This window comes from Ostrinia nubilalis, chromosome 6, assembly GCF_963855985.1.
Source record: "Ostrinia nubilalis chromosome 6, ilOstNubi1.1, whole genome shotgun sequence".
Classification (NCBI taxonomy): Eukaryota; Metazoa; Arthropoda; class Insecta; order Lepidoptera; family Crambidae; genus Ostrinia; species Ostrinia nubilalis.
The window spans coordinates 12558438-12579375 of NC_087093.1; the positions used below are offsets into that span (position 1 = coordinate 12558438).

Below are 20938 nucleotides of genomic sequence, written 5' to 3' on the forward strand. Positions count from 1 at the left end.
GTCGAGTCGAGAGCCCTCACTGGAGATCAAGCTTACCATTATAGGCACTTGTTGAGTCGTATAGATTTCATATTTACCGATTAAATCCTTAGAGATGACGACTTGTTGAACCTGAGTTCACCTAATTGACAAGGTTTAAAGTGTTCCAGAAGATAAAATGTTACACACTAACCTTCCGTTCTAGTAGTTGCTGTCTCGTCTGGTTTGTCAAAGGTGACGAGGTTTAGTAAGTAGTTTGTGATTGTATTAATGTTTTTCGGTATGCAGTAGAGAACGAGAGATTGATAATTTTAGGGTACCTTGACAAGACATGCGGAGAGGCCGGCGGTGTCTCTGTGATCGGTATCTGCATCCAGATTTAGAATTTAGCATTCAACTACTTCAGATCGGATCAATACTTACATAATTGTATCTACTGATTAGGACGTTTAATAGAATAGGTTGTTTGGTCTGTCCTTCTTGCGAAGGAATATTGTGAGGAGCAGGCTCATGCTGAGCGGTGCCTTATCTGGTAATTTCAGCACCTGTTTTAACAGGATTTCGGTTTATTTGGTCAGCGTTAGACAGTCAAGAGTGTTAAAACGCTGAATAAAGCACGGCGTTGAAGGGACAAGCACCGGCTTGGAGGTGAATGGCAGACGCATCCCTGGAACCATTGTCAGGTAACAGGTTGACCTCCGCAGTCTGATGACGCCTGCCACTGCCTAAGATACGCTCAAAGGCAGCCTCCGTAGAATTTGCTGAGTGGAAAGTCACTTGACTTTGCTATTCTTATTTGGTCAGCGCTAGACAGTCAAGAGTGTTGAGACGCTGAATAAAGCACGGCGTTGCAGGTGCAGGGGCAAGCACTGGCTTGGAGGTGAATGGCAGACGCATCCCTGGAACCATTGTCAGGTAACAGGTTGACCTCCGCAGTCTGATGACGCCTACCACTGCCTAAGATACGCTCAAAGGCAGCCTCCGTAGAATTTGCTGAGTGGAAAGTCACTTGACTTTGCTATTCTTATTTGGTCAGCGCTAGACAGTCAAGAGTGTTAAGACGCTGAATAAAGCACGGCGTTGCAGGGGCAAGCATCGGCTTGGAGGTGAATGGCAGACGCATCCCTGGAACCGTTGTCAGGTAAAAGGTTGACCTCCGCAGAATGATGACGCCTGCCAATGCCCAAGATAGGCCGGTACGCTCAAAGGCAGCTTCCATAGAATTTGCCGAGTGGATGGTCATTTGACTTATTGGTCGTCAAGGGGACCTGAAGGGACTGATTTGGAATCCTTGGCTTTTTGTTCTAAATCAAAGGGAGTTATTTTGAGGCTTATGTATTTGCTTTAAAGATAATAAGATGTGTAGGTAAAAGTTACTTACTTATTAGTATTTGACGATTTGTAAGAACTAATTTAATCAGTCTAAGCAAATAAAGATATTATTATGTTTTGATTTTGCTTGAAGTGACCGGCTAGAGAACCAAGGTCGGATTATTTTTTAAATATCACCAGTACGAGCACAGGGTGATTTTGCCGAACAAAAATCCAGCACTGGGAGGGTGCTCCTCGCACAATGCTTATTAGGAATTTTAGCCAGGATACGCTCGTGACATGTTCAAATTCAAATTCAAAAACGTTTATTGCATGTCACATTACAATTTATATGTTGTTGCAAAATAGAAGTATACATGTTCGATGCACTTAGCACATTTTTTCATACTTATTAAGCTTCTTGATTTGCAAAAAACATTAGAATTTAATAATTCAAGCTGTAAACTGGCTCAGTGTTGGGGGTTGCCACCCAGTCTACTAATAGTTGTAGTTTAAAGTGCTTTGTTGATGTGATAAAACATTTGTAGGTGCTTTATTTTATGAGCACAATGAGCCTTTTTAAATGGGTATTTATTAAGAAACTCGTACCAAAAAGAGTTATCGTTCGATTGTGGTGATGCTAACAACGTATTTTGATTGGTAATGTTTGCGATTGGGGCTGACGGGGCCGCCGTTAAAATTGTATAAGATGGTTGTGGGTACGTTATTCAATCTATTTATACAATATAGAGATTCGCGAGAATGCTCATTTGATCGAAAAGAGTGTTAAAGCTATCAGAATCCCACGTACCTCGTTTCATCCGTTTTGAATCTCGCCGGGGTCCGAGTTTCTCCGGTATCCGACGCCCTGGGTCCACCTGCTCGTCGTCCGGAAGACACTCGTCCCCTTTGGCGCCAACCACCATCACGTACATGTCGTTCGCGGTCACACACGCGCGGTCAATTGCACTTTTTAATTTTAAATTTAGTATAAGAACGTTGAGAAATAAATTATTTCAGTAAAAATCTGAGCAGAGTTTCTGCTTACGATGTTGCTAGTTTGGAAGTTAAAGACGCTATGAAGAACTCCGAGCAAGCTCGCCCCCAGGTGACTAAAATGGCGGCAAACGGAAGTAAGTCAAATCAATTCCTATTATTCGGCATGTGACGATGCACAGCATCTGGTGAGAGATGCGTCTACTTCCGGTGTAGTTTTTTACCGTTTTATACCTTAAATGACGTCATTTCCGCAATTATTTAATAGGAATTGATTTGACTTACTTCCGTTTGCCGCCATTTTAGTCACCTGGGGGCGAGCTTGCTCGGAGTTCTTCATAGCGTCTTTAACTTCCAAACTAGCAACATCGTAAGCAGAAACTCTGCTCAGATTTATTATAAATAAGTTATTTCTCAACGTTCTTATACTAAGTTTAAAATTAAAAAGTGCAATTGACCGCGCGTGTGTGACCGCGAACGACATGTACGTGATGGTGGTTGGCGACAAAGGGGACGAGTGTCCTCCGGACGACGAGCAGGTGGACCCAGAGCGTCAGATACCAGAGAAACTCGGACCCCGGCGAGATCCATAACGGATGAAACGAGGTACGTGTTTATTCTAATAGTTTTAACACTCTTTTCGATCAAATGAGCATTCTCGCGAATCTCTCTATTGTATAAATAGATTGAATAACGTACCCACAACCATCTTATACAATTTTAACGGCGGCCCCGTCAGCCCCAATCGCAAACATTAGGTACCAATCGAAATACGTTGTTAGCATCACCACAATCGAACGATAACTCTTTCTGGTACGAGTTTCTTAATAAATACCCCTTTAAAAAGGCTCATTATGCTCATAAACTAAAGCACTTACAAATGCTTTACCACATCAACAAAGCACTTTAAACTACAACTATTAGTAGACTGGGCGGCCACCCCCAACACTGAGCCAGCTTACAGCTTGAATTATTAAATTCTAATGTTTTTTGCAAATCAAGAAGCTTAATAAGTATGACAAAATGTGCTGAGTGCATCTAATATGTATAACCTCTATTTTGCAACAACATATAAATTGTAATGTGACATGCAATAAACGTTTTTGAATTTGAATTTGAACATATCACGAGCGTATCCTGGCTAAAATTCCTAATAAGCATTGTGCGAGGAGCACCCTCCCAGTGCTGGATTTTTGTTCGGCAAAATCACCCTGTGCTCGTACTGGTGATATCTAAAAAATAATCCGACCTTGGTTCTCTAGCCGGTCACTTCAAGCAAAATCAAAACATAATAATATCTTTATTTGCTTAGACTGATTAAATTAGTTCTTACAAATCGTCAAATACGAATAAAATAAAAAGCCAAGGATTCCAAATCAGTCCCTTCAGGTCCCCTTGACGACCAATAAATCAATAATTATAAAATTCATATCCAAGCCGGTGCTTGCCCCTGCAACGCCGTGCTTTATGCAGCGTCTTAACAATCTTGACTGTCTAACGCTGACCAAATAAGAATAGCAAAGTCAAGTGACTTTCCACTCGGTAAATTCTACGGAGGCTGCCTTTGAGCGTATCTTAGGCAGTGGCAGGCGTCATCAGACTGCGGAGGTCAACCTGTTACCTGACAATGGTTCCAGGGATGCGTCTGCCATTCACCTCCAAGCCGGTGCTTGTCCCTTCAACGCCGTGCTTTATTCAGCGTTTTATCACTCTTGACTGTCTAACGCTGACCAAATAAGAATAGCAAAGTCAAGTGACTTTCCACTCGGTAAATTCTACGGAGGCTGCCTTTGAGCGTATCTTAGGCAGTGGCAGGCGTCATCAGACTGCGGAGGTCAACCTGTTACCTGACAATGGTTCCAGGGATGCGTCTGCCATTCACCTCCAAGCCGGTGCTTGTCCCTTCAACGCAACGCCGTGCTTTATTCAGCGTTTTAACACTCTTGACTGTCTAACGCTGACCAAATAAACCGAAATCCTGTGAAAACAGGTGCTGAAATTACCAGATAAGGCACCGCTCAGCATGAGCCTGCTCCCCACACTATCCCTTCGCAAGAAGGACAGACCAAACAACCTATTCTATTAAATGTCCTAATCAGTAGATACAATTATGTAAGTATTGATCCGATCTGAAGTAGTTGAATGCTAAATTCTAAATCTGGATGCAGATACCGATCACAGAGACACCGCCGGCCTCTCCGCATGTCTTGTCAAGGTACCCTAAAATTATCAATATCTCGTTATCTACTGCATACCGAAAAACATTGATACAATCACAAACTACTCACTAAACCTCGTCACCTTTGACAAACCAGACGAGACAGCAACTACTAGAACGGAAGGTTTGTGTGTAACATTTCATCGTCTGGAACACTTTAAACCTTGTCAATTACGTGAACTCGGGTTCAACAAGTCGTCATCTGTAAGGGTTTTGTCGGTAAATACGAAATCTATACGACTCAACAAGTGCCTATAATGGTAAGCTTGATCTCCAGTGAGGGCTCATCACAACTCGACCCCACACAACCGATCCAATACACAAGACTCCAGCTCAGCATCTCTTAACAACCATCTGGATGTCTACAAAATATCAGAAATCATAATCAGCGATGGGGGATTTCTCATTCTTTCATTCATTTCATGTGCGTTCACTAATTTTGCTATCGGACAATCAAAGCATAGCCTATACTCGAAACTAAGGGAGGAAGGGGCACATTCAGAGTTTCTATTGGAACTGTCTCTCTAACTTTTCAACTTGAAAAACATCACCTCCTTCCGGTTCAGTCGGGTAAAAATAGCTCTGACAGCGCAAAATATTATCTCCTAGGTCGATTCAATCAAATTTATCTGACGATCTAGGTCGATTTACGGGGAAAACAACCTACTTGGTGGCATCTCCTGCGTTCAGATCCAACGGTAAATATTCCAAAAGTTCGGGAAACCGGATATCCAGAGACCCCACAGAGATTCACCAGCAGCCTTTGCAACGACTTCAGCCAGGGTGGCTATGGTGTTAAACTAGGCTAAATCTTTGCTGTCCCGTTTCTCACCACTGCAAAAGGTACCTGCTTAGCACCTCGAAGTGACCTTTCTGGCTTTTCTTACCAGGGCTCGAGGCCGACCCTCAAAATACAGAATCCCCACCATGTTCTTACCACATGGTGACCTCCACGTCTGGATCAGGTAACATGTAATTTTTTTTAGTCTGTTGAGTTGGGGGTAATAAGGTATCGTTCCTAAAACCTGGCAAAAATCCACTTTAAAAACTTATAAAATAACCTGGCCTTGGTTGTTAAACTAATGGCCTAAGGAAAACAGTCGTAGCTACATACAATATACTTACCTCTTGAAGCTCGACAGCAAGATTTATTTGCTAGACTAAATCGTTTATCTACTCTTCTACTACATTTATGCCCTGTGGGTCTAGACAAAATTCACTTTAAAATTGCAAACCAGTCGAAGGATGGTCGATAAGCCTTCTTTTTTCTATATGAAGTTATAACGTATCCAATTTTCGATTCGATCAAAAAGTGCTACTTGTCTAGGGGGGCTGGTATTACTAATCTAAAACTATATTAAAGATAACTTTAATTTTCTTACTAAGCATAAAAGCTTAACCAATTTCACTTCCTGATAAAGGCCTTAAACCCAACAGTAGGTATCTAAAATGTGACCTTTACGAGGCTTCTCGCAGACTAGCTTATGTATATTTCTCTCCTACCATCTACATCAGCTGCTGACATGATAAAACATAGTCTCACCTGAATAATTTCAAGATTAAGTTAATAAACCTTGACCTACGAGTAAGTTCGACACCGTTACGGCATCATACAAACAACTGGAAAAAATGACAGCAAATCCCAAAAAACAACATAGGTATGCCCTTGTTACGGTTGTGTAAGTTACTAGAATCAGGCGAGCAGAGGCGAACAGCGGAATATAATAACACATTATTTATTTATTTTTCAACACCAAGTGATACTAGGAATCTACATGGATAAAAACAGTATAAAGGTTGTTGGATTTAAAACCTCTCTTGGAATTGTTGACTTCGTTGTGGCATCTTTAATTTGGGTTGATATTAAGCCATAGATGAAAATATTTGATGAGATATTGGCGTAGGCAGAACAATAATAGCAATATTATAAGGCAGACACTTTTATTAACTGATCTACGACCGATACGCCAAATAACATATTATTTAATTAATAACTTTCAATCAACAGATCTAAAGCATGTTGGATACTCCTCAATCACATCGTACGCCTGTAATATAAACTTATGTTGATGACTCGCATGAATCTCACTGCCATGCGAGCAAATTATATCAATACACACTCAATCTGCATTCTAATGAGGAAAGAATTTCTGAATTCAGTTCAGTAGCTTTCCAGTTTATTCATTTCAAACATACAAAAGTACAAACCCTCCTACTTTGTGATATAAGTGCTGGTCTCACTGGGCATTTAGAACAAAACATGTTAATACCCTGAAATTAATCATGTTCTAATTTAGTTCTGTTACAGAAACTCGAAAACTTTCATCACATAGCGCCATTGGTAAGTAGTCACCAGGAGCTAATAAACAAGTCTCTCACCAGATGCTGTGCATCGTCACATGCCGAATAATAGTACAAGTTTTACAAAACAATAAAACTTGTATTATTGAGCAGAGACGATGCACAGCATCCCAAGAAGGCCTCCTGGTGAGCTCTCTATGAAGAACTCCGAGCAAGCTCGCCCCCAGGTGACTAAAATGGCGGCAAACGGAAGTAAGTCAAATCAATTCCTATTAAATAATTGCGGAAATGACGTCATTTAAGGTATAAAACGGTAAAAAACTACACCGGAAGTAGACGCATCTCTCACCAGATGCTGTGCATCGTCTCTGCTCAATAATACAAGTTTTATTGTTTTGTAAAACTTGTACTATTAAATAATTGCGGAAATGACATCATTTAAGGTATAAAATGGTAAAAAACTACACCGGAAGTAGACGCATCTATCTCTCACCAGATGCTGTGCATCGTCACATGCCGAATAATGCCTTATTTTATCGTACATTGTAAGCAGTTTTATTATTATTTTGATAATTAATTACGTTGTTCATTTTATGTTAGAATTATCTGGGTATGGGCACCACACCAACTAGGTATGTTGGGATTATTGGTAACAAAACGTGAAATTTAATAAAACAAACGCATAGTTTGACTGATGTTTACTATGAAGTTGAAGTAAGTACGTACGTATGTGTTTTATTTACAAGGAAAGCACGTAATAATCACAAAAACTCAAAAAGTATTGCATACTTAGCTTTTAAACAAAGGACAAGCCAAAAAACTAAATTTAAAAAACAGTCTACAATCTCGTAAATTTATTAACTAAATAATAGGTGTTATTGTTTTGATATTTTGCACAAGCTATTATAAAATAAGTACCTAATTATTACAATATTATTGCACTACATAGTTTGAAAGTATTTCAACTTGATAATTTAATGCTATTATAAAGAAATAAATATTTATAATACAGCATGGTATTTATTTTATTTATAGATTTTAAATTATTCTAACATTTACTTAAGTAATGCAGGTTTATAAATAAAGCTTATTGCTTGAAACACGTAGTCTGGAATGTACACCAAATATGTTAAAAAGGTAAAATTTGACCAGGAAAATATATAAATAATACCCAATTAACAAAAATAATATGTGCACGAAGACTAATAGGGGAAATAAATTAAAGGAAAACAGCCATTATATTTATTTTCCTGATCAATATTCTTCACTATCCAATAAATACTGACTGCTAATAAATCTATGACTAGATTAGAATACTAATTTAAAAATATATTTACAAGGGAAACATCTGATATACAATAACAAATCCGATGGGTTGGTAACTAATGAACTACAATTACAATTAAATATAAATTAAAATACCACAAATATAAAGCTCCATTGAGTTTGACGTCATCATACAGATTAGTGCTGATCAAATTTCTAACGCTTAATCTAACTCGTCATAGCTGTCATTGAAGGATTGATCCATGACGTCACTGTCGAAGCTAGCGGTGGTGGTTTTGGTGACTTCTGCTTCTTTTTGGGCAAGCAGTCGGTCGCATTCGTTCAGGCGGCCATGCAGCACTTCGTAGACTCTAGTCATGGAGGTGACCTTCTCTTTGCAAGAGGGATCAGTTTCGATCGCGAACAACCGCGAATCCAGCAGCTTGATTGCAGCAACGATGTAGTTCCGTAGCGTCTTCGTTTTGTGCTCGCTGCTGATGCGTTCGAGAAATGCGCACACCTGTCTCTCTCCACAAAGAAGGACGTCCACATCATAAGCCAACGGCGAGTGCTGTCTATGTAAATATGCTATCAGTCGTTTCGCGTAGCGCCTGTAAGTGCGGTACGCTTTCCGCTTCCTTGCACCTAAAGTTCTGCCCATCGTCATGGATTTCTTCATGTCATCAATGACGGCTTTGTAGCCAGCATCGATTTTGGTGTCGAAGATGTCTCGTAGACGTGTTTCGACTGGCTGGAGTTCGTATGGGGCTGGGGATGGTGGTAATGAGGGGGAGGACGGCGGTGGGGACGGTGGGAGAGGGTTGCGTGTGTTCTCTTCTTCACTGGACTCGCTTGAAGCTCGTCTCTCGGCCGGGCTGGCTTCAGGGACCGTGTATGGTCTCGGCCTTGTCCTGGTGCGTTGGACACGAGCAGGCCTCGGGGCCGTTCGGGCATTATAAGCGGTGAGGACGTTCGCGTCTTGTTCGGTGAGCGGTCTGGCGCGTTGTGTAGCAGCTAATGGTATGATTCTGATTTTGACGAGGGCATAGCTCTGGTGTATTTTGGCCTTGATGCGTGGGTCTTCGTAGTCGGTGCCCCATAGGTCTCGTATGGCGGATTCTTTGAGGTACCTGACCTGACAGAGTTCTCCGTTGAAGAAGCGTTTTCTCTGTTGCTCGTTGAGGGCGTCCCGCTCTGCGCCGGTAAGCCCATGGATCTTGGTGAGATGGTCGGGCAGCTTGCCGTAGGTAAACCGCGCGCAGTTCTCTATGGGACACGGAATATTGGCGTGGTTCTGTTTCTTTGCGCGCACCGGCGCTGAAGGCCGCGCTGCCATTTTGGATTGTGGTTCTGGAAAGACGAAAATTATAGGGTTAATTTGTATAAATGATACGCATATGTTTCCACCAGTTCAATTCCCTTTAAAGTTAGGATAACCGAACTGGTTAATTACAAAGAAGAACCAAGAACATGTCGGTCGGTTGCCTTAAAAGTTTATTTTTATTTTGCATGTCATGTACGAATCGAGATTCAGCCTTACTTCTTTTTCATCCGCTAAAAATAAAACAAATTATTTTTTCAGCTGTAGGTACCTACATCAACAACTGAACCTAATTTGCCATCTCAATATTTTGGATCCACTTAATTTATTTAGAGGGTGTTTATCGACGCAGGGAGCTGTCCGAGTATAATAATTGTGTTGTCGGAGGCCTTGGGCTGTTTGCGAAGCGCCGGCCCTCTGTCCTCGTCTAATTTATTGAAAACAATGCCCATGTCTTGTCGACTCCTTGTTTTACCCACAGACAGGACAGAACGGCTTTCTCGTTTGGTAAAATCACATCTTTTAAATAGAAGTTTCGCTATAAATGTCAAGTTGTAATAATGAAATTATGGTTAATTAGATATTGCTTATTGTAGTTAACACGAAGTGAGTATATTATTATTAGAGTGGTTAAGATTTTAGTAATTATTTGTCTAATTAACTCGTTGTTCTATGCATAGGTAACTCAATTAATTATTTTTTTTATTTTAATCTCTTGAAAATTTTTTTAAGTGCCTGAAATATTGCGCATTAACGGCGCCTGAATAATCGGGAAATCATGGTAATGGGCAAAAGTGTAAAAAGTAATCGTTATATTGTAAAATATAATAGGTGTTGTCAATTTCAGAGTTTCAGTAAGTAAGGTAAGTTTGCACAAGTTCAGGTTGTTATCTAAGCCACAAGTCAAAACTGAGTACCGGTACAAACTATGAAGACAAGGTGTTAAATGAGGGTCCATGTTCAAAGGGGTATTCCAATGTTACATGTTAGATAGTCATATAATGTTGAATTTGACCTACTTGTAATTAACTCTCTATACAGTGTAACTAATCCTGACAAGTCCCTACCTGGAAACTTGAAAAACATGTTTCAAATATTGTTTTGGAATAAACCTATATTAAACCAACTAGCTTAGTGGTTTGTATACGAGACTCACGACGTCAGATTTGACATCGGCATAACTTAAAAAATCTGTGTACTTACCACATTTAAGTTTACGTTATGTGTGCTCGCTAGCGACTGCGTAAAAAAATGTCATTAAATGTATGACAGATTGTACAGCACCCCTTGCGGCTACTTTCAAGAACAAAAATCTTCATAGATTTATTTGACGTACTCGCTAGCGAACACACTTGACGTAAACTCATGGTAACCACACTGCTATATTATCCGTACAGTGTTGGATTTGCTTACTTTTGCAGAAGTCCACAGAGTGCTAGGTTTCTTTGTTTTTAAAAACGGACTTATCAAATAAGCCGATATAAATGGAATATTAAATGATGTCTCAACATTAATACAACAATATGCCTCGAAATAAGTCGTCTTAGCCTTGATTGGAGCAAATATTGATGTAGAAAATTAGCTTGTATCGCCGGGAGTGCCCGCTACAATAAATAATCCAAATTGAACGGTTCCCGAGGGAATCCGGGAGCGATATCCTATTGTTTGGTGTTCGTCAATTAATAATTTTGATTAGTTCACTTGCACTCGGTCTCGGTTTTTGTAAAGAACTCATTTTCCGGATATGGCGGCGACCTCATTTATTAATCGAAGTAAAACTTTTTTATGATAATAATATTTAAAAATCGTTGCCAAATCAGAAAGGGTTATCCTCAGGGGTAGGAGTATAATAATAATGAAACACTTTTACTATGTTATCAAATAGTATCAATGGTAGCTGCGAGTGCTCTCTGAATCAATCACTATGTATTTTATCATTGTATATGAGCTAAGCCTAATTTCTACTTATGTTTGACATAACATTTGAGAGGTGTTGACGCACGCGGATAACGACCTATGTAAGCGGAGTGTGTAGTCGGACGCTTATAAAAAGTAAAATAATGTAAAAAAATGTCGTAGAACTCGTAGAACAACAGTTAGTAGGATAGGCTATAAGCAGAATAAAACTGACAATGTAGTTTGTTAGTCACCTGTGAGGTGGATATCTTTCGGTTGATACGATATGTGATAAGAAAGAAGATATAATACGATTTCTTGATGAAGTTTTAAACATGATTACTGACTGAATACTGCTAAGTATACTTTGCTAATGACTAAACTGTGTAATAATATAACAAAACCATTTCCTTATTTCAAAACAAAACTTCCACAACCTCCAACAACCGTGACACACGTTCGTAGGTACATATTAATCAGCCCACCTCTCTTGTACGCCTCTGATTGACACCGCGCAAATATCATCTTACTTTCAAAGTTTCCCTCTTTCAAGGAAAGCGAGACTTGAATAAATAACTAATTTACATATTTAATAACCAGTATCGCCGGATTCAATTGTGGCGGCTCTGAATTATTAATCCGTGCTTAGCTTATTACCCTCTGGTTGTAATCAAGTATTCTGATCAGATATTCTTAATTAGCAATAAATGTAAGTTGAGGTTTCTTTGAGAAATTTTGAGAAAGCGACGGATTTTTTTAATTTGAGACTGATTTTGGTGAATTTTGTAATTTAATAAAGATATTAGATTATGATTATGTTCAGCAGTGGACGTCCTAAGGCTGAGATGATGATGATGATGACGAAATAGTGAAATCCAGCTTTATAGGCAGTTCTTATAACTTTTTATCATAAACATGTCTATTTTTCCTTCTTTTCACAAATTTCCTTTTTTAGATACAGGCTTACTCGTAAATACCAAAATATGGGAAATCCGATACCATAATCCTACTATAATATTATAAATGCGAAAGTTTGGATGTCTGGATGTCATGATGTCTGGATGTCATGATGTCTGTTACTCTTTCACGCAAAAACTACTGAACGGATTTTGTTGAAACTTAACAGTATTAATGTTTATAACCCAGATTAACATATAGGCTATAATTTATGACGATATGTGACCAATTAAATTTCAATAAATAAATAAGACGTGGGTAAATAGCGCCATGTATCGTCATTGGTTAAAATCTTCTCGCGCTGCGCGCTGGACAAAAAATTTTGACGTTCGTAAATTATTCATGCAGGGAAGCCGTAATACGCCATCTATCAATATCATTAGTAATTAAATGAGGTCCACGCGTACGAAGTCGCGGGCGGCCGCTAGTTATTTATAACATTTTGGGTTGCCAAACTTATTTTCTACGTCAAAAATAACAAGTACACCTCAATTAGTTTTCAAGAACAGTCAGTCAGGTGACGGATCTCATGTTCCCGTTTTATCACCGGATGCAGGACCCCAAAACATCGCTAAGACGGGGAGATCTCCCCACTCGCTTCGTAAACAGGGAGGTAGTTTATGCAAACAAATAATGCATATTGTGCACTTTGCCCCGTATAGAAAATGGGTAGCTTTGTTTTTCAAGTTAATTAGATATTCTTATTAGAGATGAAACGGATAGTTGTTTGGCCGGATACCGGATACCGGATATCCGGCCAGCTGCTAGGCCGGATAGCCGGATATCCGGCGGCCGGATAGTTGGCCAATTGTCTCGTTGCATGTCGTGACGAGTTTAGCGCCGCACAGGTGCTTTGAACGCGATCAGTGGGTCTATTAGTAGACTAGACTAGTCACACTTTTCGAAAATCGAATCCGTCCGAATAGAATGTCAGATTTTGCCACTATAGATCAATTCGGGCGATTTCGGTTGCCATCGTGAGTGTGTGATTGAATAGCAAAAATTAAATTAGTTTACTTGCTGCGTAATCTGACTGAACTGCATCATGTCATCAGTGAAAAAAAGATCGCCTATTTTATTTGGCAATATTTCGACATTAACAGATAATTACTATTTATGTATCTTATCAGCTTCTATTAAAAGGTAATCTTAAAGTTTTGCCTCGCATTAAATTCAATGAAATAACTGTTAAAAAACGGGAATCTGTTTGCTATCTCGGACTAATTTTAGAGAAAAACTTTAGTTTTGTCGAGCACATTAAACAGATCGGTGAAAAAGCTAAAAAGAACTTTTATGCCTTAAGTCACATTTCAACCTCGACGTGGGGTCTAACGTTTAAAATCCTCCGAGTAATATATTCGGCCACTTATTTAAGCTCCATTTGCTATGGTGCACCAGTTTGGGCTGACAGAGCTACTATAGGAGCCGCTCGACGGAAACTACTCCAAAGTCTACGCCTTGCATTGATTTTTCTTTGCAAAGCTTACAGAACTGTGAGCACGGAGGCTCTGCCAGTCCTGGCTGGTGTACTGCCGGTCGACTTAGAGGTACAAAAGCGTGCGGCTATATACTTCGCATCAAGGGAAAATATAACCTCCGATTTCTTAAATAGCCGCGGTCGTTCTAAAATAAGTCGATTATTTGATTCCCGAGAAGTCGTTGAAGAAGAATTACTTAATGAATGGCAAAAAAGATGGGATACGTCAGTCAAAGGACGTCACTTATATAAATTCTTCCCGAATGTACGCGAACGTCTAACTAGGCGATGGTTAGAAATCGACCATTGCTCGTCGCAGTTCCTCACGGGACATGGCAACTTTAAACATAAACTTCACGAATTCAAACTAGTTCCGTCTCCTTTTTGCGAGTGTTCCACTGATGATGTCAGTCATGAGCAGTCTGCCCATCATATTATCTTGTGGGAGTGTGATCTTTGGAAACATGAACGTGATATAATGCTGAATTCAATACAACATACATCTGTTTCCGCAATTTATTACACCGATCTTGTCGCGACAAGGAAAAATTTCCGTGCTTTTAAGCGATTTTGTGAAAAATATTATTGGCAGGTAGTTGCTAATTGCTCATAGGATAGGCCCCCTTAATTTAATTTATAGTCCGTGGTGCATAATCTTTTCTTAAAGGTTTTAAACCTTTGTTTGTCACCTGTCATCCGCTTTGCAATGGAGGGAAGTCGAACCTTAATTTCGAACTCCTCCTATGTTCTTCTGATTAATTTCGTTGCGGGTCCAATGACAGTTTAACTTTCCCCCGGAACAAACTTGACCTTCATTGGTTGGGTTTTTGTGGCGGTCAAGCTGTAGATCCTGGCTACACAGGAGTTGCAGTGGTGGGAACGAGAGGTGGGAATAGTCCCGTATTTATGTATTCGTCATTAGAGTGAATATCTCAGAAAAAGAAATTAGTTTTTTGACAGAATTTAATATGGCTTTTTTGTAACTTTTTGGTCTTTAAATAAAAGCCGTCATTACTATAAGCCATTTTATTGACATTTACTTCAAAGATTAATGCATTTCATTTTATTAATAGGAAATTGTCGTAGATTTTTTAATATCCGGTATCCGGCCGGATAGTGGGTTACTATCCGGTATCCGGCCGGATAGTAAATTTAGGCCGGATATCCGGCCTACCGGATAGTTACCGGATATCCGTTTCATCTCTAATTCTTATTTTTACGATGAAAGATTTTGTAGAATTAGTTGTTTGAAACAAAAATAAAAACTATTCTTAAAGTCATTTAGTGCACATTGGCTTTTAAAAGAGCTTTTTATAATCCCACATTGTTATTTTAATTATAATTATTAATAGGTATAATTTTAGATTAACAGTTATATTTTAACGTTATATTCAACGATAATTCTTTATTTACTCTTGACTGCAATAATGCCTTTTAACGGACTTATTTTTTGACAGCAATCTCTATCAGTTAAATTTGCGATGATGAGTCAATTTTTTTTCGTGCTGTTTCTAATATTAATTCCCCTAAAAGTAAAACTCAATGCACTCAGCTGAATTCAGCTGTTATTAGGCTGTTGTAAAAGTGCTTCACAAGCTTAAAATAATTATTTTACTATTACTATTTTCTACAAAAAAGTTCAATACAAATGAAGGTGTCATTCGCTAGGGCGGGCGGCATATCCGCCCCCGCCCGCCCGTGCATCGCAAACAGATAAACAGGGGTGCGTAAACAACAGCAGGGGTGCAATCACGTGGGCGAAAAGGTGATACTTCAATCGGGGGTTTAAAATTTGCATTATTCCTTGATCTTGACATATCTTGAACGTTTTTGATGTTAGGAGCTTTTATGTTTTTTGAAATACCTATATATATGTATTTATTTCATTCATATCACAGTTTAGAATGTTTTCTGGTTTTATCTAAATCAATATTTATTAATAATTATTAATTGTTTAGGACAGTGAAATTTAAAAAGTTTCAGGCTTACAAAATTGCGGTACTTACGAGTTAATCAGATTATTAATATTTTAGCAACTTTTTGGTCGTTTAAGAAATTTTGAGGAAGAGCTTTGATACTGATCTATCATCGACGTATGAGATAAACTTAAAGTTATAAATTAATAATAAATAAATAAATAAAGTCCTTATATTGCTTACAAGTTATGGGTCATATAAATAAAAAAACTATCCTCAATTAAAATTAAAAGAAAAACTTATTTTACGTAATAGCTAATAATTAAAATAAGGTTTTTGGACTTCATATTTCTGCGAGAAATAAACATTTATCAAACAAGTATCAATGATCTTCGATTTCTACAGAACTTTATTCAATGTACAGGATTTCAGGTCACTTGGGCTGGATATCATTTAGTCAGAGTTAAAAAAATATAGTTCCTACAAATAATCTAGTAACTTTATGGGTTTTACTAAAGCACCAAAACTGTAATTTTTAGCTACAAAATGTATTTTCAGGAAGCTATAAATATTAAATATTGTCTGTTGCATTGAAATACATATTATGATTGATTCACTTTTCTTTCTATTATTTTTGATGTCTAGTACCATACTTTAAATCTAAATGAGCAAAATATAATTTTTGTAATGATTTAGGAATGATTAGCTAACGCCGTAAATGTTGTATTTTACACTGATTGTAAGAAATATTACAGCGTTAAGTAGGTAATTATATTAAAAATTTCGTAGTATTTTCTCTTCAGTTTTGTAACATTCAAAAGAAATTAATTTAACTGTAGAGTTTACTAAAATAAATATTTACGTACCATTATTATTTAAGATATTAAATATAATTCTTGATAGTATAATTAAGTCATCGTACCCACTTGTATTGGAGTTCTTTTTATTATGCCAAATTCTATTCACAGCTATCATCCTCGTTGTAAATAAGTTTTTTCGATATAAAATGTTCATTTATTCAACAGACAATAAACCTATCAACCGCTTATCAATTCACACATCAATAAACAACACAACAAGTCACAAAAAAAATCTAAACACCAAACAAAAAATCTCGACTCACCTCCAACCAACTGCGGCCAAGTCCCAAACAAAGTTGCGCGTTGTTTACGAGGATAAACACGTTGTTGTGATTTATTCCAACAGTTTTCTGGACCGCGACGACACGTCCTACCCGAATGGCGGCCGCCGCTCGACTGGCGTTACGTAACCTTATCCTGGATTCCTTGCTTCACATTCCCGTACATTTTCTCGCCAGATTACCCTGACCTCCCACCCCTCCCGCCCTCTCAACAAATCAAGCGCCTTCGCAGGACAGTTTGCGAATATTAGGGGTTTCAGCAAATTGGGCGGTTATCGACATGCCGTAGTCGATCGGAAAACTTCGTAGCATCGGCTCCGCCCTACGTAGTCGGCTACGGCGTAGTTCTAGTTTTAATTATGATTAGGAATTTGATTTAAACTTAATATCGTTTTATTACAAATTATTAAAATATGTAAAGTGACGCATTGATAAACAAAGCTGTTGAGACAAGTTTGCTATTTTTTTAATAGATTATACTTTTAAATTATCTGTAGATTATCTTCAAACTTAGTTTTAATATTAACTGTAGATTACATTATTTAAGTTGTTTTCAAATCAATAAATATAAAATTGAGATCGAAAATAAGAGCCTTCTAGTTTTAGTTGTCCTCTTCTAATGAGCGAACTTTGACAACTCATAAAAAGTCCCTAAGTTATTTAAGAGCCTTTATTAATAGAGTTAGCAATCCAATTTCTTTAAAGGTAATAAAAATTCATGTTTTGTAAAAACATCATGCGTAAAATCACAGGACGTTGGTGAAAGAATCACTCAGTGGACAATATAAGATTAAAAGATTTTGTTCGAGGTGTAGCAAAAAATATTTTCGGAAAATCGAGTAAGTAGGTACTTACTCAAATTATCATAATTTTATGATTAAAAAAATAGGAACTAGGTATCATTGGTAAGTGAAAATTTTCTTATACATTGCTCTACATTTTCTCGGCTTAATATACACAAAAGCTGAGCATCATAAATTAGTGAGCTTTTATTCGGTCAGTTCAAAACCGTTCTGATAAGGGCAATAAAAAGTCTTCAGCTCGCCACGCCTACCGACTGGGCGTGGTCTAATTTACCACGCCCACCGCCTCCACCTTGAGCTTAAATTCTCACATCCTTTCAGACAATGTCTTTTAAAGCTGTATAATGCTGCTAATTCTAGGACGACAGCGTGTGAGGTGTGGGTGGCGAGAAGTGTCGACTTTTTGAAGTGGTCGGATTGTACGATATGGCGATTCGCATATTGATCGGAGAAGTTTCTAGACGATTGATTAAATACTCATGGATGGGATCGCGGACGTACTTTGCGATTGAATCGAGGGCTTATTCCACTATTCCCCATTGACAATCCCCGTCAACGGAGATTAGTGAACTTTTTGTTCACTATTCCCCGTTAACGCCAATTGGACATTATAAAATCAAAATAAAATCCTATTATAACAGGGATTAATGAACTTTTTGGTCACTAATACCCGTTGACGGGGATTGTCAACGGGGAATAGTGGAATAAGCCGAATCGAGAAGATATTTAAAGATATCGTACCTACTCTGTCGTAGTGGCAAGGTGAGAATATAAAAACTCAGTCTTTTTAAACCTTGTAAGGTACTCATCTGAATCTAAAAATGTCAAGTATAATCTGATATAAATATTAGGTAAGTACAATAAAGGTACTTTAACAATAAGAATACCGTAAAACCTGGGAGTTCTAGGGGACAAATAGTGTGATGTGAAAGTCAGTATTAATCTATGAAAGATTTAAAATAATACAATGAAATATCTATGCTTAAGAAATTGGGCTATTTTACACAATGATATTAATAAACTTTCCACTGCTGTTAACACAACACACATTAGGTTGACCATTGACCATACATCAGACCTATTATTTAATTTTAATTCGCAAATTAATATGTAACAACAAAACATCGGGATCGATCGAGTAAAATACCAATGTTTGACCGAATGTAATGACCAAAAACAGAAATGAATAAGAAACGCTGAAGATTATTTTCGGAAAGAGAACTAAATAAATACGGGAGAGTGATCCGAGTTCAGATTAACTTTTTGTCAACTTAAAGCTTGTCTCTTACATCAGTCTAAATTAGTAATTAAAAAAAAATACATCTATAGTCTTATTTTAAAAGCAAAATTTTGGCATTAACTTAAAGTCTGAAGCTTTAGAAATATTACAAACATTTCATTTTCTTTGAAAGTAATGAGTGATTGGCTATATTATATTGAAAGTTGACTAAGATTTTTGACATAACATTATCTTATTTACACAATTGTTTAAACTTTAAAGTCGTAACTACTAGAAGTTTATCAAAACCCTGTTAGGTTTCTTTGATCATATTTTTATTATCTGAAATAAGTAACAAAAGCTTGTTTTTCAAGTACTTTTTGTGTTTTTTTTTTCCAAAATACTTACCTCTACGTCTTAAACTGCAGTTTGTTTTCGTCGTAGTACGAGCAGGTCATTAATCAGCCAATAATATGCAGCTCCCCGTTAAAAACACCGCTCACCGATCAAAATATGACGCGAAATCTTAGTATGGATGTGGTAGAAAATGTGAATGAATTTTATGCAAAAAGAAAGGCACATCAAGTAAATATCACTGTACTTATACGGACTACTGTCAATTGCAAAATAACTATACGACAATACAAAAAAACATGCACCGAGTATTAAAGATAGCTTCTGCCCGTGTTATTTTTTTTTAATGAATTTTTAAAATAATAATTACTTTTCTAATGAAAGTCTCCTTTATCGACAGGATTTACAGGACAGGCAATGCCTAGTGTGGAGGTCTGTCGTTTAGTTATAGTGTTGTTTTGTTGTTTGATTCTGGAAATAAATATTTTCATTTTTCATTTAAATTTTCGAACAAAAGCCGTTACTTTCGCGATTAATGTGTACGTTAGGTTCTTTATTTTATGCTATTGTTTCCCGGTTTCTGAACTGAAATTTCAGCTCCAGCTCATTTTCTGCGGCTGAACTTTCAAATTGTTGCTATCGTACAGATGCATCTTCTTCAAGCATGTACTTGTGAGTAGATCTTCCCAGAACAATAATGTCTTTTAATCTCTCTCCAGTAAATTTTATAGGGAAGGCTTACGCCCCGTTGTGGATTTGAATGTAGAATATTGATCATAGAACATACTACTTTAAACTTCTAAATATGTATAACTCAAAGGTGAGTGACTGACATAATGATCTATCAACGCACAGCCCAAACCACTGGACGGATCGGGCTAAAATTTGGCATGCAGGTAGATGTTATGATGTAGGCATCCGCTAAGAAAGGATATTACGAAACTCCACCCCTAAGGGGGGATCCACGCGTACGAAGTCGCGGGCGGCCGCTAGTGATTAATATTTTTCACGTCCATACTATACCAACGTGGAATTTTTCTTGACATAATGATGATAAAAATATGATGTCTCGCTCCCCCTCGGATTTCCTGGATATTGTGCCGTTCCCACAAAGAGCTGATGAATTTGTGGGAAATGCTACTTGATTGATACTTGTTAGATCTTCAAAACAAACATGAACATGTGTTTTTTATCCTAAAAACAATTCAGTTTTTTTATTATGCTCGTTAATTGTGGTTAAATGAAACAGAATCGGACATCATAGGTATTTACTGTAAATTATTTCTCAAATAGGTTAATTTACTTAACATTACACCGAGTTGTGCGTCAGTACCTATCCTTTTTATTCGATTTCGTTAAATAAGTATTGTATTGTTTATTATATTATCAAATTCGCTCTCAATGGATCGACGATCTAGTGAGGTGACGGGATTGACTAGTTTGCGGATAGCGTAGGACTGATAGTTGTAGAAATCTTGCCATTTTTCTATTGATAGAAAATCTCTCCTGAAAAGATCTCCTGTGGTAGAAACGATGATCGTATGTATCAGCTTGTTGGTGGACTAGATGTTAGTGGCTTCACGTGTCCGTTAATTCACATTTTTGTTCTAAACCCTAAAAACAAATTAACATTAAGAACTTAAATGGCTAATGGCGACGACCTTTTTTATTTGGTTTCATAGTAAGATAAGGCTCCAAACTATTGATATGGGATTCGAACCCACGAGTCGGAATCAATAATTTTAGGCAGTTCAGATGACGTTCATTATATCAGTGTGCTAAA

General features: G+C 37.7%; 2 long non-coding RNA genes across 2 annotated transcripts in view; one reads left to right on the forward strand and one right to left on the reverse strand.

Annotated features, from left to right (window-relative positions):
* Window positions 1–527: 527 nt before the first annotated feature.
* LOC135072975 (uncharacterized) lies at window positions 528–1740 on the reverse strand. The gene is made up of 2 exons (XR_010257551.1): window positions 1361–1740; window positions 528–1283 (listed from the first exon to the last, which is right to left on the reverse strand). It is a non-coding gene; the product is annotated as an uncharacterized LOC135072975 (long non-coding RNA).
* A 3807-nt stretch (window positions 1741–5547) lies between these two features.
* LOC135072668 (uncharacterized) overlaps window positions 5548–20938 on the forward strand; it is a 231304-nt gene continuing 215913 nt past the window's right edge. The window contains exon 1 of the long non-coding RNA XR_010257476.1: window positions 5548–6292. This is a non-coding gene — a long non-coding RNA (uncharacterized LOC135072668). The remainder of the gene's footprint in view (window positions 6293–20938) is intronic.